A 17685-nucleotide genomic window follows, 5' to 3' on the forward strand; every position below is an offset into this window, starting at 1 on the left:
GTCCTAGAGGGCCAGGTCCTGGGAAAACTGTCCTCCAGTGTGTATTATGCTGCTGTCCTATTGACCACAAGTTTGCCATCATTTGACTCCAAGTGAGCCAGTCCCTTGGGCAAGACGACCAAATGGAGTTCTATGGTCAGCTAAGCTGAGGCCCAAACCCATGGATTTGAAGGTCAAAGGATCCAGTCAGGAGTCTCTCTGGCCCCTCGTAACCGCAACTGTTTCTGGAGAAATGAATGCCCTAGAAGGAAAGAAAAATATGAGGGTGCCAGTCATTGGTGCACCTTCTATTTCACTCCTATCAGTGCAAAATGAACAAACCTTTTCAAACATTATAAAGAGAAAGGGAAAGGATTTCATTCAAGCCCAAGGTAGGACAGCTGCCCGGGATACACAATCCTCACGAAGAAGAGAGTGCTCCAGGGAAGGAACATTTGGTGCAGGGTGATGTGTCTTTTACATAAAGAATGACAAATCATCATGAAGAAGTACATTCCAGAAAGTTACAGACCTTATCTTATGTTTTTAATATGTGCAAGACTGTATGACTTGAATATTTGGGAACCAAGGAGATTTTTTGTTATGTTTTTCTTATCTTTATGTCTGGAATGCTCCTTTTTGGTTATTTATTATTTTTTTTAAAGAAGCAGACATACAGTGTGTGCTCGGGGCAGAAATAGAGCCCGTGTTTTGAGATTTTGCCGAGTCATTTTGGACTTTGGCAAAATGTTGAAGGAGAGCTTTCCTGGGAGCCCAGAGAAAAGTTGAAAATTTCCCTTATCGCTCCTGTGTTCTCCTCACCAGTAGATCTGCAGTTTGTTCAGGCAGTTTTGTAGATGCCCTGAGCTCATAGTGGGAGCCCGGACCCCAGCCCCAGGAGACGAATCACAGCTGTAGTACGGCTGGCATAATAACATCATTCCCACTGGCCAATCAGTGGTCCCAGGCAGGTATACGATGCCATTTTGGTCAATAAAGTGTAGGTAGAAGTTGGCCAGAGTAGAAGTAGAGTAAAAGTTGGGACACCTTTGACTCGCATGACTCTTTAGCCCTTTGCCCTCTGCTCTTTTTGCTGCCTGGAATGCACATGGAATGCCCTCTTGTGACTGCGCTGACAAGCATGAGGACAAAAGCTACTACAGCAAGAATGCCTGAGCAGAAAGATAGATGAGCCTGTGTCCTTGAGGAGCTGGTCCACTCTTTAATCGCCTGTTCCAAGACTTACTTCCTGCTTTGCAGAAAAACAATCTTATGTGTATTTATGTCACTTTGACAGGCTCCTCAGTTACTTGCATCTGAATGCATTCCTACCAAGAGCTGACATTCTGTGGGAGCCAGGATTAATAATGCTAGCTGCTGCGACAATGTTCGGCGGCTAAACACCATTCAGTTTGTTTCTCACTCGTGTCACCATCTGATGTGGGTTAGGCAATGCTCCTCCAAGCTGTGACCCAGAGATCTAGGCTCCTTCCATCCCGTGACATTATCTTTTTCAACACACGCATGGTCTCCGTGGTTGCCATGGAAGGGGAGGGGGAATGCAGACAACCAAGTCCGTGATCTTATGGCCAACCCTGTAAACAGCACGGATTGCTTTTGCTGGCATCTCCTTGGTCAAGACCCTGTCATAGAGCCTCAATCTAACTGCAAAGCAGAGGCTGGGATGTCGTCTTTCTGTATGCTCAGGAGGAAGAAATGGGGTTAGTGAGCTAGCAGCCGGTCTCTACTCCACACTCGCTGAAAGGGAACCATCCCAGAGATGAACACGTTGGCATCACAGTTTGCCAAAGACCCATCTGGGAATGTGGGCTCTGGATCTGGAAAGCGAGACTGCTCTAATGTGCAGTGGCCGAGCTGTGTCTGAAGATTGGCAGTCTGTCATCGGCGTCCAGGGGCAACCTTGCCAAATGCCTGATTTCTGTTTTTGTTGCTTTGCTTTGGAAAAAAAAAGTGATATTGACATTTTTCAGAAGTGTGATTTATTTAGGTGTTTTTTAAAAAAGATTTTATTTATTTATTCATGAGAGACAGAGAGAGGCAGAGACACAGGCAGAGGGAGAAGCAGGCTCCCTGCAGGGATCCTAATGTGGGATGCAATTCCAGGACCCTGGGATCACTCCCTGAGCCAAAGGCAGATGCTTAAATGCTGAGCCACCCAGGTCATCCCAGAAGTGCGATTTAAAAAATACTAAGACTCCCTCCCTCCCTCCTTTCCTTCCTTCCTTCCTTCCTTCCTTCCTTCCTTCCTTCCTTCCTTCCCTTCCTTCCATTTGTATATCCTGAAGAGTTGGGTGACCTGTGGCTTGGTTTGGAATGGACTCATCGGGATCTAAATCAGTTTGGTCAGAATGTCTTCTCTTAGATGCTATTTTCACAAATTCTTGTTAACAGTCATGGGTACTGACTCTGTGCAAAACTCTGGGCCACCCTTGGGGCCCAGATACAACCAAACAGTGTTCTTGCCCTCAAGGAACCTGTCGTTTTGCCATCATACATGTCCACAATAAGAGGGGAAGGACAGGAGGCAGCCAAAATGGGTGTCATGGCTGAGACCCCAGGGTTTATTGCACCACATGTGGTCACACAGGGGAAACTCACCGGTCAGGGCCTTTAAGAAATCTTGGTGCCATCATTCATTCACTAATCAGGCAGTGTGTGCAAAATGCTAAGGACCGTATCTGAGATGTGACACACTCTTTCCATTCATTCATTCATCTAATTGGGAAGGAATCCCTGTTATGTTCCAGGCCCTGGGCTGATGCTGAGGATAGGTAGAGAAGGCTCTATAGGGTTGTAAATCTGGCAATCCAGTTCCGAAGCTCCCATCCAGCTGAGGAGCTGATCAGACAAGCAGACAATTATAGCACAGTGATGGGAGGTGTACTGTTCATTGTGGGAGCACACAGATGGGAGGTAGGGAGGGCTTCCTGGAGGAAGTGGCACCTAAGCAGAACCATGAAGGATGAATAGGCAGGAGCTGGCCACGCAGAGATGTTATATAATTCACAGGTCTCAAGGCAAAACGAAAATGCAGGGCCTCTTATTTAAAAAGCAAGGACCAGTGCCATTTCAAGGCGCTAAAATACAAAGCTTTCCCCATTTCTTCCACATTTACCTCTCTTGTCTTATCATAGGGTTTTTACTTGTATTTAATGATTTTCTACATAAAGAACAATTAAAAATTAAAATTACTGGCACACATTTGACCGGTCATCTTTATATTGTGCAATACCGGTTTTAAATGGAGATCTAAGAGCCTTTAGCTTGTAAGCGGAATCGCTGAAACGACATGTCCTATTTCAAAGGTCCTGCCCGCACATGAACTTCATTCTTACCAGAAAAGTGAGAACACTCAACTATTTTTGTTTTGCTTCTTGACGAAATCACATTCTGCCCACGTGCTGGGCCTTCGCCTTCCTGCTGAGCCAGGAAGGGCTGAGTCAGAGGGAACTATGGGGGGGCCGTCTCTCCCGGTCCTTCAGCACCTTCAATTTTGGCAGAAGTGATTGGCTAATGCAGGGACCTCATGTGACTAAGAGAGGGTGACGCAGTGCCCCGGTCCTTCTCGTTTCTCAGAATGCCCCATGCGTGTGTATGTGTGTGCATGCGCGTGCGTGTGTGTGCACGTGCGTGTGTTCTGAAGAAGCTCTGATCAGAATGGTTGCAGATATGACGTGCGTACCCAGGGCTGCCTGTGAGTGCGGCTGAACTGCACACGTCCGCGGGGCCGCTGGAGTGGCACGCTTGCAGCATGGCAAGGAGCAGCACGTGCACACGCACACACTGCATGCACCACCACCCTCCACCCCGCTGCTCACAGGCACCCCTTGTTGTCCCATCGCATCTCATCTCCAAACCACAGCTGGGAAGACAGAACTATGGCTTTAAGATAGTGACCGCAGAGCATTAAGCCAAGTGAGGAGCCCTCCTGGGCGTCAGGCCAGGTGGGCCAGGTGCGGTGCTATGGGAGCTGTGCCGGGTGAGTGTGAGAAGGCAGGGAGCGGTGGCAGATGTGCCCACTGCACATACCTCCTGCCCCGCACGCAGGCTCCGGCCCACGGCACTCACAAGATACAAGAGTTCAAAGATAAGGTTAAGAATTTCACGATGGCAGTCAGATGCATTAAGTACCTTGCCCTGGTGAGCATGGGGTCCTCCTGGGGCTGGAACCCGTGTGACAGCAGGGGTCACGAGCTCCCGGGGCTACCCCAGGGACCCGGTGATGACAGCTTCCAGTAATAGAGAAGATACAGTGGGAGGGCTCCAAAGCCTGCCCAGGCTCTGTGTTTCCCTTCTGTGATGCATGGGGGGCTCCCTGTACCCCAACTTCTAGCCATTCTCCGTCCTCTTGCCCCTGCTCATCTCAGCTTCAGGGATCCCCGGAAACAAAGGCTTGCCTCTGGGCTAGCCCCATGTGACCACGCTGAGAGCTGGGAGCTCCACAGCAGGCAGGACCTCAAGAAGGCCTGGCAGACAGAGGGCTTGTGGAAAGCCTAACTGGAGTCGGGGTGGGGGGTGTCTCTTCCTTGGACTGACTCCAAGGCACCCCAGAGCGAGGGACCCCAGCACAGCCCACCAAGTCCACGCCCAGCCTCCACTGGCCTCTTCTCCTCCGCGGGCCTTTACGTCGCCTCGACCCTGCAGAGAGCAGTATTTGGAAAGCGCCCATGTGCCAGCATCCCAACCTTGACCTACCAGTTTGGCCCATCATCCTTGACTAGGGTGCTGGTGTCTCCGTGCTCAGCCCCCTGCCCACCTCTCCAGCCTTGTCTCCGCCTGCCCCGGTGTCTCTCCAACCACCTGGCCAGGGTAAGGGCACTACAGAAGGGGCGCAGCGATGCAGGCTGCCAGGTGGCCCCGGGGGTGAGGAGTTGTGAACGGGCTGTGAGGAAGCACGATGGCTCAAGGACTCTGCTTCCAGTTCTGCTAAGTCAGCTGGAAGCTGGTAAGGCTGGAGCAGATCTGCTCAAGGAGATGCAAAGCAACAGGAAGTCTGGAGATAACACAGGATGGGGGAGGAAGTGGAGGACGCAAGCTCCCTCCTGGCCGGGTGCCCCCTCTCCCTGGCGCCGGAGCTGCCCGTGATCAGCTGCCTTCAAGTCTCCGTGGCGTGAGCCGAGCTGCCTCAAAGTGTCAGGAGGCCCCAAGCATTTCTGGCCACTTCCGGTCCAAGTGGCTCTATTTCTGGCAGTTTAATTTTAGATGCTCCGCTCCGGCGTGGGAAGGAAGACAGGAAGGGCACTTAGGTGGCTGGACCAGAGGGGAACTACAGCTGCACGACTTTTCAGACTGTGTCCCGTTAGCAACAGGCTGCTCGTGGCTGCTGAGCTGTGCCACCCACACCTACTTCCAGGTCGGAGGGCCGGGAGGGCAGGGGACTAGGCTGAGCCGAGGCCAGATACAGCTGGGAAGCTCCTCTACACCGAAGAAACCAGGGTGTGTTTGCAGAAGAACCAGCACATTCTGAGGAACTTGGGCCTCCTTGTAAGGATGGGGATGGGCTAGGAGTCGGCCAGGCCCCGGTCATGACCCCAGGATGATGTGAGGATTCGTGGACACAACAGCAGGTCTGGGCCAGCTCAGTGCCTGGCACCCGGCACGCCATCCGTCAGTGATCGCCTGTCTCCTGCCCTGTCCCTCTCTTCCCTCATAGAGGCATCTCAGGGGGGAAGAGGCTGCCCAGGACCAGATAGCTTGCCTTTGGGGACTCCGGCCAGCGTGGAAATCCACAGGCCTGAGGGTGGAGGCCAGTAGGAAAGAATTTGGGTGGGGATGGTCTTTAAAAACTGGTCACCACAGGAGTGGTGACTGACGAGTCTCCTGATACTTAAGAAAGGGAAAGGGTAAGTTTCCAGATCTAAGACTGATGGATTATATTTTTGATTGAGCTCATCCCTGGCCCGAATTCTGGGACACGTTATAAAACAGAAAAGAAAGTGGAGATCACAAAGAAGTCTGGTTTGTTTGGTATTACAATATTTACTTGTCTGTTTACTTATAGGGCTGAGCAGAGGGCTGGTGCTCGATCCGCGCACTTGAAAATGAACTGTTAGCAAGCCAGGGTGATGCCATTTGCCCCTGGCCACGGGGTTCCTATGGGTGTCCCAGGAAAATGCCCTATGGGTAGGCTATTTGGAAATTTGGCAGGGCATTTCAGAGTCCCTCCTGAAATCTTCGTGAACCACAGAGGGGAAATGGGAACTGAATGTTGGTCAGTTGAGGTAGGACTGAATTTGGTTGTTCGACTAGCTGTGAATCTGGTAGAGCTGTGAGATTGCCGATATTTGACCATTTTGACCTACAAACATGGCCAGTTCGCACGGTTCACCGGCTATTTATTGGACTAGGGAACTGCATAAATCCCTTCCAGCACAAGGGCTCTGTATTGCTAGGAGACTCTGCTTGCCCAGAGAAGCTGGAACTCCAGCCACTGCATGGAGGTGAAGACTCCGATTCTGGGGTCAGAGGCTCTTGGCTCAAATTCTGGCCCCTACCACTCCTAGGGTTCATGAAGGAGCATGCACAGTGTGCCCAGCCTGGTGCCTGCCCAGGGCTGGCCCCTCTCTCTGCTGAGGGTCTTTGCACCATCACCTGCTCTCTGCTCTACCCCGGGGTGAGAGGCAAAGCAGGAATGAAGCCAGGAGGTGTAAGGTCAGAGCTGTAAGTGGCAGTGCATTGGGTTTGGGATCCAGGGGGAACAACAGGGGTAGGGGAACTTTGTGCAGTGGATAGAACCAAAGGATGGGGAGGCGCTAGGAAGATGCCATGAGCATTGAGACTAGCATTTGCCAAAATGTAGATAGCAACCGGGGCCGGAGACATAAGTAGGGCGCTCAAGGATCTAGTTTGTTAGTTATTGCTGCAAAACCAACTCTCAGCCCCCAACTCAGTGGCCTCCAACAGCAAGTCTTTGTTCTCAAGATCAAGGGTCTATGGGATGGACGCCGGACCTGGGGGTGGCTATTTCAGACGTGGGTTGGATTTTTGTTCTCGTTTTAGGATGAAGAGAAGGAGCATGGCTAGGGCATGTTTTCCTCAAGGGGTGAATGGAAGCATGCCATGTTCCTTGAGGCCTGTCACTTCTACCTAAATCCCATTGGCCACGGCAAGGCCAGGATGGATGAGGGAGGAGGGTGCACAAACCCTATGGAGGTGGAGGAGGGGGAATGAATGATCACCAGACAAGAATCCATTTTGCCACCATGTTCATCTGTAGGAAAGAGTCAGCAGCCACTAACACGAGTACTCAGGTATGCTGGAGAGCTTCTCTTTATTTTCATTTTTAAATTTTTCTTAGAGAGAGAGTGCAAGTGCATGTGTATGTGTGTAGGGGCAGGGGCGGAGGAGGGAGGTGCAGAGGGAGAGAGAGAATACTACGCAGCTTTCACACCCACTGTGGAGCCCAACGTGGGGTTTGAGCTCATGACCCTGACATCATGACTGGACCTGAAATCAAGAGTTGGATGCTTAACTGACTGAACCACCCAGATGCCCCTGGAGAGCTTCTCTTTATTATTTATTTAAAAAAAGACTTTACTTATTTATTTGATAGAGAGAGTACAAGCAGGAGAGCAGCAGAGGGAGAAGGAGAAGTAGACTCCCTGCTGGGCAGGGCGCCTGACATGGTGCTTGATCCCGGGACCCTGGGATCATGACCTGAGCTGAAGGCAGCTGCCTACTGACTCAGCCACCCAGGTGCCCCGAGAGCCTCTCTTTAAAAGGCTGGGGACACACTCGTTACACAGCTTCATCAAGCTGCTCTGTGACCCTGACAGATTCTAGTCATGAAAGCAGCCACTCCCATTATGCTCCTTCTATGGAAGCCAATTAGTGCCAATCCTCAAATCAGCCCTACCAGGTAGTGTTATTTAATTTTCTCTTTGAGGAAACCGAGTCTTTGAGATGTCAGTTGACCTGTCCTGGCCCTTAAGGCATTTCAAGGCAGAACCAGGACTCCAAGGCAGTTCCGGGTGCCCCAAGGTCTGTATGCTTTACCTTGTGCCAGCCTTGAAGGCCTGAGACCAAGGCACAGGAGATTCCAGCTCACAATAGGCTGCAAAGAGGTGTTTAGGGGCAGAGAGGGTGCCCTGTGATCCCACTTCTAAAACGGAGTCCCATGCCTATCTGGCTGCTTTGAGGGACTGGCCAGAGTGACTTTCCTTTCATGAGACTGGGTGAAACTCATACTTAGTCGCCTTTATGGGGTATGTTAAAATGGCCAGCTCCAGACTAGCAGGGGGTAAATTTGGGTTCTTTATGGTGAAATGTATCATGCTGAAGACATCACATTGGTCCCCTAGGAGGTAGGAGACAATGAAGTCATCATTGCTCATAAAGCTCATCTGCCCTGAGCTCAGCTCTGCTGCTGGCTGCCCTGGCTATGGATGCTCAGTAAGGGGACAGATTCTTAATTCCATACCTATTAGTGTGGATGCCATGGGAAGGACGGCTCAGCCATTGATCCTGCTGGGACAGATGGCCCTGTGTTCCTGCCAGGGCTTCCCAGAGATCCCGATTCTGAGTTTTGGGGGCCTGGCATATAGGTCACCCCCAGAAATGACCTTGGAAAACCATATGTTGGGGCCCTGCAGCGGGAGCATTTGTATTCATGAGAAAATTGACGATCTCATACCTCTGGGCTATAAAAGGGCCTTGGTGCCAGGCTAATAAAACTCCGAAATCAATATTCCACGAGGTCCTAAGTGTTGCAGAATGAGGCGCTGTTTGCTTCAGGTTTGCCTCTGAAATTAGATAAATTAACGTAATGACTTCTCACAACTCATTTGCATACATCGCCAATTTGATTTTAGAGGGAAGCATCGGAGAAGATGGTGCTGTGGATGCGCGTGTTGGGTTTGACCTATTTTCTGAGCTCTTTGTGTCTGCAGCGTGTGCACATTCTCTTCAAATGAAGCCGTGGCACCGTGCTTTAGAATGAGTAGGAGGTCCTCCGCCGGCACAGAAATGAGCCGATGCCCCAGGGAAGATACTGGGTGGCGTGTGAACTTCAGGGACTGTGCTTCTGGTGGCCTCTGGCTCAGCCAGTGACATTGGGAAGGCGTCTCGACCTCCTAGAAAGTCCATCTGTGTGCTCGAGGCTGGAATTCTGGGGGGGGTGCTGCCCACAGCCTGCATGGGTGCTGGGAGGAGGCCGTGATGTGGCTGAGGGTCCTCTGTCTGTGCTCGCTCCCTTCTCTCTTCTGTGCAGCTCATACCAGCTCTCCAGGCCGGGAGAGGGGACCCCACGCCCCAGGCCATCTTCACAAGGAGCCTGAGCCGGCCACACGGTGTGGCGAGGAGCACTGCGATCCTCGGGCAGCATGCCACACACGCGGGGAAAGAGGTGCCCTCTGCAACGTGGAAAGAGCCAGACCTGGGACTGGTCCCAGGGCATGTCCCATCCCTGTCCCCAGATGGTCTTCAACACCCTTTGCTTTCACTGATGAGCCCTGGGAGTGCTGGCTCCTTCCTGGGCTCCTAGTGGAATCTCACCTGTGGGAGAGATGGATCCATTTCCCCCCATACTGGGCCGTGTGCAGGCCCCAGCTCTGGGAAGTAAGGCTCTCCCATTAAACGCGCTTGTTCCTCCTGATGTGTGGAGATGGAGTTCTAGAAGCCTGGAGTGTGAGTGTGAGAACCTGGCAGACGAGGAGGTGAAAGCTGTGTGAGAAGTCAAGGTTTCTCAACCCTGAGAAGGAAGCAGGTGAAATAGTAAACCTCCTGCCAGAAGCTTTGAAAACAGCATTGTTCATCTGCCAGCAGGCGTCTTGTGTGTCCCCTTGAGGACGGTCACACAGGCATCTCATTATTCCGGGGACATGGCCTCATGTCCTGCCTCCAAGTCTTTGGCCCGGAGAGCCCTCGCTGACTCCGCTGACCCGGAGCCTGGCTCCCCACAGCCTCTTGGGCCCGAGTGCGGCACTGTCGACAGTGCTGTCTCCATCAGCGCCATCACCTGCCCTTGTCTTGTTCTTACATTCTGGAACATTCTGGGTAGAAGTTTTAGCCAAATGCCAGTATAACGCCATGCACTAGGTCAGAGTGTTCTTGGGTGCCATTGAACAATGGGAATTGGCAAAAATGCGTCATGTTTGCCAGTGGCAAGAACCCCCAAGTCAAGTGGCAAATGCCCCTGATGCGGGACAGGCAGGAAGAAAGTTCTGCCCAAAGTCTAAGCGTCTTCTAGGCAAGGAGGCCTGGCGCGGCGGTGTGGGGTCTCGCGATGCCGGCAACAGCGAGGTGAGGATGAGGTGGTTCTCACCTCATAGGGCTAGAGCAAGCGTGCCGGCTCCAGTGGCAGTGTGGAGCGCGGTGGCCCGTGATCAAACTGTCATACCTGTCAGGTGCCGCCGTGGCACGGCCAGGCTCCCTCCACCTCATTTCAGGGTTTGCTCCTCATCCACGGCAGGGATGGGGCCCACCAGGGGCCTCCTCAGAGTCACCCTCAGGTCCCCCTGCCCTTCCCCACCCTTGGAAAGGGAGGAAAGTAAGGAAGAACAACGACCCCTGGGGTCACACTGCCACCACACCAGGCCTTGCAGACCTGCCACCCAAGATTAGCTCCACCCTTGGGCAGGGATTCCCTCTGTCCCAAGATCCCATCCTGCCCCAGGCACAGGATGTAAAGTCTCAGCATCTGAGTCTGGGTTCTGTGCATTAGAGTTCAGGTTTTGGGCGAATGATTCTCTGTCTCGAGACTCAGTTTCCTCCTCTGTAAAATGGGTGTAATCCTGCCTCCTTTGCTGGCTTGTGGGAGAGGCGGAGGACATGCACAGCAGGAAAGGGCTTTGTAAATGGGGGATGCTCTTGATGCATCTTGGTGACGATACATCCGGCTTTCAGGGGTGTGAAGACGTGTCCTTCCAAACAGTCTACATTGATTTTTCACAAGACCACTGAGGACCTGTCAGTAGGGATGCCATTGTACGAATGACAAGACTTCTATGAACCTCGAGGAGCAGGAGAAGCAAATGCCAAAGGTGGGTGCTCCTGGGTGAGTGTTTCAGCTTCATTTAGTTTTTCCATTAGAGACACTCACAGCTGGGCTGGACCAGCCCTGAAGGTGTGCTGCTCCGTGGGGCTGCGGTAGAAGGCACAGAAGGACCAGACTGGGGAGGTGGGGGGCAGGGAGGAGGACATTTAGTGGGGGAGGCCTCCCGCCTAAGAGTGGCTACTGCCGCAGCTCTGTCCTGGAGGTAGTGGGGGGCCAGGCTGAGGGGGACCAAGGGGTCTGCATCTCTCTGACTGGACCCTGCTTCCCTAGGTTACCAGAATCCTCCAGGGGCTGACATCTGCCCCAGGGGACCCTTTGGTCAGTGTGTTGGATCAAGAACTCCCCCTGCCCCCCAGGCATTGGCTCGGTGGAATGTGACTGGGTGACACACCATCCTTCTCTGTTCTCCTGGGACTACGATCTAAGCTCAGGAAGAGCCCTGACCGCTAACCACAGCCTTAGCTAGGAGCTCCCTGCTGTACCTGATGCAGGTATGGGGTCCAGGGCTGCAGGTGTCAGATATCTGAGGGTCCAGGCTGCTGGCTTAGATGTGGAGAGTGGATGGGGCAAAGCCACTCCCCAGGGAGGGGGGGACTTGCAGGGAAGTGGTGAGCCCACCTGCTCTGAACCAGCAGCGTGCTCAGCACGAGCCAGGGAAGAAAGCTAGGCCTGCGTGCGGGTGTGTGAAACCTCCCAGGTTTTAACATTTTTAATTCCCGTGTATTCACATACAGTGTTACATTAGCTTCAGGTGTGCAGTATAGTGATTCAACCCTCCCGTGCAACACCCGGTGCTCATCAGGGTAGGTGTAATCAGTGTTCTCTTCATCCCCATCACTTATTTCCCCTGCCCTCCCCCCCCCACCTCCCCTCTACAAACCACCTGTTTGTTCTCTATGGCTCAGTTTTTTGGTTTCTCTCTCTTTTCTTTCATTTGTTCATTTGTTTTGTTTCTTAAATTCCACATATGAGTGAAATCGTATGGTATTTGTCTTTCTCTGACTTATTTCACTTAGCATTATACTCTCAAGATCTATCCATGTTGTTGCAAATGGCAGGATTTTATTGTTTTTTATGGCCGATTAATATTCCATTGTGTATATATGTATATTTGCAGCCTCTTCTTATCCATCCATCAGTCAATGGGCATTTGGGCTGCTTCCATATCTTGGCATGAATAATGCTGCTATAAACAGAGGTGTTCCCAAATCTTTCCAAATTAGTGTTTCAGGTCTCACATTTAGGTCCTTAATCCATTCGACTTTATTTTATTTATTTATTTATTTATTTTTATTTTTATTTATTTATTTTTTTTAATTTATTTTTTATTGGTGTTCAATTTACTAACATACAGAATAACCCCCAGTGCCCGTCACTCCCACCCCCCGCCCTCCTCCCCTTCCACCACCCCTAGTTCGTTTCCCAGAGTTAGCAGTCTTTACGTTCTGTCTCCCTTTCTGATATTTCCCACACATTTCTTCCCCCTTCCCTTATATTCCCTTTCACTATTATTTATATTCCCCAAATGAATGAGAACATATAATGTTTGTCCTTCTCCGACTGGCTTACTTCACTCAGCCGACTTTATTTTTGTATATGATGTAAGAAAATGGTCCAGTCTCATTCTTCTGCATGTAGCTTTCCAGTTTTCCCAACACCATTTGCTGAAGAGACTGTCCTTTTCCCATTGCGTATTTTTGCCTTCTTTGTCAAAGATGAATTGACCATATAATTGTGGATTTATTTCTGGGATTTCTATTCTGTTCTATGGATGTGTGTATGTATTTTTGTGCCAGCACCATATTGTTTTGATGACTTGTAATATAGCTTAAAGCCTGGCATTGTGACGATGCCCCCAAATTTGTTCTTTTTTAAGATTGCTTTGGCTATTTGGGGTCTTTTGCGATTCCACACAAATTTCGGGACTGTTTGTTGCAACTCTGTGAAAAATGCTGTGGGTATTTTGATAGGGATTGCATTCGATCTGTAGATTGTTTGGGTGGTTTAGACATTTTAACAATATTTGTTCTTCCAATCTATTAGCATGGAATGTCTTTCCATTTCTTTGTATCCTCTTCAATTTCTTTTATCAGTGTTTCCTAGTTTTCAGAGTGCAGGTCTTTCACCTCTTTGCTTAAGTTTATTGCTAGGTATCTTATTATTTTTGGTGCAATTATAAATGGGATTATTTTCTTAATTTCTCTTTCTGCTGCTTCATTGTTAGTGTATAGAAATGCTACGGATTTCTGCACATTGATTTTGCATCCAACACCCTCACTGAATTCATTTATCAGTTCTAGCAATGTTTTGGTGAAGTCTTTAGGGTTTTCTATATATAGTATCATGACATCTACAAACAGTGAAAGTTTGACTTCTTCCTTACCAATTTGGATGCTTTTTACTTCTGTTTTTGTCTGATTGCTAAGGCTTCCAGTACTTGTGTTGAATAAAAGTGGTGAGAATGGACGACCTTGTCTTGCTCCTGAACTTAGAGGAAGACCTCTCAGCTTTTCCCCATTGAGGATATTAGCTGTGGGTTTTTCATATATGGTGTTTATTATGTTGACGTATGTTCCCTTTAAACCTATTTTGTTGAGGGTTTTTTTTTTATCATAAATGGGTGTTATATTTTGTCAAATACTTTTTCTGCATCTATTGAAATGATTATATGGTTTTTATCCTTTTTTTTGTGGATCTGATGTATCACGTTGATTGGTTTGTGAGAAATATCCCAATTTTTAAAAAAAGATTTTATTTATTTATTCATGAGAGACACAGAGAGAGGCAGAGACATAGACAGAGAGAGAAGCAGGCTCCTCGCAAGGAGCCTGATGCAGGACTCAATCCCCAGACCAGGATCACGCCCTGAGCTGAAGGCAGATGCTCAACCACTGAGTCACCCAGGAGTCCCCAAATCTTCCAATTTTTAAGTGATAGAACCACTTCAGATTTCTGTAAGATGATGTGAAGAGCTAAGCAGTGCAATAGAGGACAGTTGGGTGCACGGAAGACAGAGAGACAGGAGGCCACCCCCCTCCCTTCCTTCCCCAGGGCTGGCTGGTGCATGACCTACAGGCGGGGGACTCCCTGACCCTTCCTCCCAGCTGCTCCTCCCCAGGACATATCACATCTTCCCTTCCTCCCCTGCCATGTCTGCCTTCTTGTCCCTTACTCTGAGCGTCACACTGCTGTCCCTTTGGCCCCTCCCAGGTCTAGCTCTGGATCTTGCCTGGTTTTCCTCTCTGACCAACCCCCTGCAGGTCATGCACTACCATCCCCTCCCTCTCCTGACCTGCCCTCCAATTTGCTAGTCCCAGCAGCTCCCAACAGCCTTTACCACCATCAAAAACTGCTGGCTTCCAGGTGTGTCCCTCGGAGAACATGCTTGGGAGGAACAGCACCTCTTGCTCCCCCAGCCGTCCTTCTGTTCATGGCCTCATCCTGGAAGGACTGGGTGTGTCATTCTTCGTGCCGGCCACACCCCAGCTAGCCCAGAGTCTTGGTTGATGTCCTCCCTTCTCCCCCCATTTTCTATCTTTACTCTTCAAATTCACCCAGGAGCAGAGTGGAAGATGGCAGAGAGAGAACCTGTGGATCAGTCAGTCACCCCACAAGCAACCTCTCTCACATGCTTCTTTCCCATCAGCCCCTGGCCTGCTCCTCTGGGTTAGAACCAACCTGAGCCTTGGACTGCGAGGCCGTGCAACTCCAGGGCTGCAGCAAGACCACAGTCAATTCCCATGGTGCCTTTGCACTAATGAGAGCCCAGTGCTCCTCGCTCAAGAAAGACATTTGGTAGTTAGTCCAACATTGCAATCTGAATTGCTGGGGGAAGGGCACTCCCTGGCACACAGCAACTCTGGTTGCACATATGTGTGTGTGGGCAAGTGCACACGAACCCGAACCTACCTTCCTGTCCAATTACACAGCTCCCAGGCACTGGAGCATTTGTATCTGTTTAGTCTGAAGGAGTGCAAATCAGGCCTCAGACAGCAACGGGGGAGGGGGGCAGGAGAGGCAACCTGGGGATGTCTACGCTCCAAGTGTCCACAATGAGTGCCTGTGAGTATGTACATGGCAGGGTAGGTTAATGTGGAAGGGATTTCCCGCTGACTCTACTCCTCAACCTTACAGACTGGCCAGGAAGTCTAGAACTCCATGGCCCCTTGTGCATTCTATGTGCTATGTCTACAAGCTGTGTGAAGCCCCTCTCAGTGAAGGCACCCATGTGCAGTGTGCAACCTGAACATCCACACAAGGCCTTCTTGGGTTAAAAGTATAGGTTTGGATAATAGTCCCCTGGGCTTGTATCTGGGCTCTGCTAATTGTTAGCTTGAGACCGAGCTTTGCATAAATTAACCACGCACCGTGTGTAGCTTTTACTATCAGGGAGCTACGAAAACGGGCAGATCCTGGCGACCGGGGGCCCTGGGTACCGTCAGTGTTACAGCCCTCAGCTAACAAGACAGGCCCGAGGGCCCGCAAATGTAGAGTTCAGGTCTGAAAGGGAGGGCAACCCTGAATCTTTTCAAAAGGTGTCCTGGGTAACTCCAGCAGACAATCCCTGAGCCCACTGCCCCCGGATGGGCCAAACTACCCAAGGTTCTCCAAACCTCTAGCTCTGCCATGACTTCTGCCCTTGTTCCTGCTGTCCCCTGCCTGGGCCGTGCAGACCTGGTGAGCTGACCTCGTCCCTCTGGGCTCCGTGTCAATACCCTGACCCCTGCATAGAAGGAATCTGGTGGTCCTCCCTTCTCTGAGCGGGCTGGCCCCGTGCTTGGTCTCTGACCTGGATGGTGGGCAGCCCGAGGGCCCTTGGGCTCGAGCAGACTCACCCCCGAACCTCAGCGAGGCGCTGGGCACACAGGCCACCAGCGGATATGGGTGAAGGACCATGGCATGTCACTGTGCCCCTACGTGTCCCCTGGGCTGTGAGCTCCTGAGGGGCAGACGCTGGCTTCTCTGGATCTTGGAATCTCCCAGTCTCTGCCAGGAGGCAGGGGCTGAGCGGTGGTGGGGAAACAGGCTCAGAAAGCCCATGTGGGAATTCGAGAAGCTGCTGAAAGAGCTATTGCCTCCTCAGCAAGAGGAGAGAGGGGAGGAGTGACACAGCTTCTGGGCTGCCCGACAGGATGTGCGTTAACTCCTCCAGAAACCACAGCACCAGGGGCTTTGGGGCTGAAATTCCTGCAGGACACCAGAGATTGTTCTATAAAAATACCCTTTTAAAAATAGCAGCTGGTTTGGTTTTGTTTCCTAAAGGCCGTGGAGTGCAGCTTCCTGATTTGGGAAGACAAGTGTCTGAGCAGCACAGGGAAGGCCAGGGTTTGGGCCCTGGAGGGTCAGCCTGGGAGTTCAGGGTGCCATCCGCACTCTCACGGGGGCCCTGGGGGCCGGACCTGGCGGCCGCACCCATGGGCAGTGACCCGTGACCCACAGAGGCTCTTCAGGTTTTATCCTCCCCCACTGCTTCCTCCCCCTCCCCTTCTCTCCTCCACTCCCCCCTCCCCTCTCCCTTCCTGCTCCACATATAGACCTGAGCTTAGAAGAGCTCCAGAGACTGGCACCCGGAGGTGTGAGTCCAGATCCATCACTTCCCAGCTCTGAGATCTTGGTCAAATAACCTCACCTCTCTGGCTCCTTTCCTTCTTCTACAAAATAGGAGTAACAAGAGTCCTAGCCTGATAAGGCCCTGGTAGGATGACAGAGGCAGCGGCCTGGAGTCACCTACTTCCCCATCCGGCCACCCCTCAGGACTGACTCATCAGAGGGTGACGAGGGGGAAGAATGGGAAGCCCCTGCTCTGGGTGGCTCGAGGGGCCACGCGGCACAGCAGGGGTCCCTCCGTGGCTGTGTCCTCCTGCCGTGGAGTAGGAGCGACGTGTTTCCCTTTTGGTTTTCTGTTTTCCCAAAAGTTGTGCCTTTTGCTGCACTGTGCTTGCGGTCAGAAAGACGAAAACAATAAATGCCATTTAGAAAGAAAATAGCATTTGCTGAGAACTTCTGCTTTCTGGTCTCAGCTGGAACCCAAGGGCCCTGGGGGGAGGACTTCGTGTGGGCTTCAGGCTGCCACGCAGTAGGTGGGAGCCACCAGGGCCGGGACTCTGCAGGGACTTGAGCCGACCACCCTGGGCTGGGTGGCCTGCAGCAACCAGCGGCCATTCCAGCCCCAGCAGGGGCCTGTGGGGAAGATCCGGGTTGGGTGTGTTTGCTCCTGTGTCCCCCACTCCCTTCCTCCACGGTGACCACCTCCTGCCACTCTGCCTTCGGGGGCCCTGCTTCCCCCCTTCTCTGTCTTTTGGGGCTGTTGACAAAACTCCAACTCCTTGGTCAGGGGCTGGGATATTTCGACCCAAAGCTCTGTTCCTGTGGACATTTTGTCCTCGAGATATTTTGAATTCAAGGATTTTAATCAGAATTAGTCAACAGTGATGCGTTTCCCTCTAGAAAGTACCAGAATTCCACAGGGAACTCCATTAAGCCAATTTAATCCCTTTACCAGTTTTCTGTCCAGCACAGTTAAACCATTTCCGATGTTTCCGTCTCCATTTTGCTGAAATTATTTTCATGGAGATCAATTCTCTTGCATTTAGAATTTCGCAGCGGAGGTTTGCTCCATAAATCAGTTCCTTCTCCATCTCAGACTTTACTAATCGCAGCTGCCGCCGTGGCGCTGTGTGGAGTCCGTCAAG

At 51.3% G+C, this 17685-nt stretch overlaps 1 long non-coding RNA gene across 2 annotated transcripts; it reads left to right on the forward strand.

Annotated features, from left to right (window-relative positions):
- Positions 1-4986: 4986 nt before the first annotated feature.
- LOC144300975 (uncharacterized) lies at positions 4987-13459 on the forward strand. 2 transcript variants are annotated; one of them, XR_013367720.1, is made up of 4 exons: positions 4987-7250; positions 10843-10979; positions 11264-11484; positions 11728-13459. It is a non-coding gene; the product is annotated as an uncharacterized LOC144300975 (long non-coding RNA). The 2 variants fall into 2 exon arrangements; XR_013367719.1 differs by having other exon boundaries at positions 11264-13459.
- The last annotated feature ends 4226 nt before the right edge of the window (positions 13460-17685 follow it).

Source organism: Canis aureus, chromosome 29, assembly GCF_053574225.1.
Source record: "Canis aureus isolate CA01 chromosome 29, VMU_Caureus_v.1.0, whole genome shotgun sequence".
In the NCBI taxonomy this organism is placed as follows: Eukaryota; Metazoa; Chordata; class Mammalia; order Carnivora; family Canidae; genus Canis; species Canis aureus.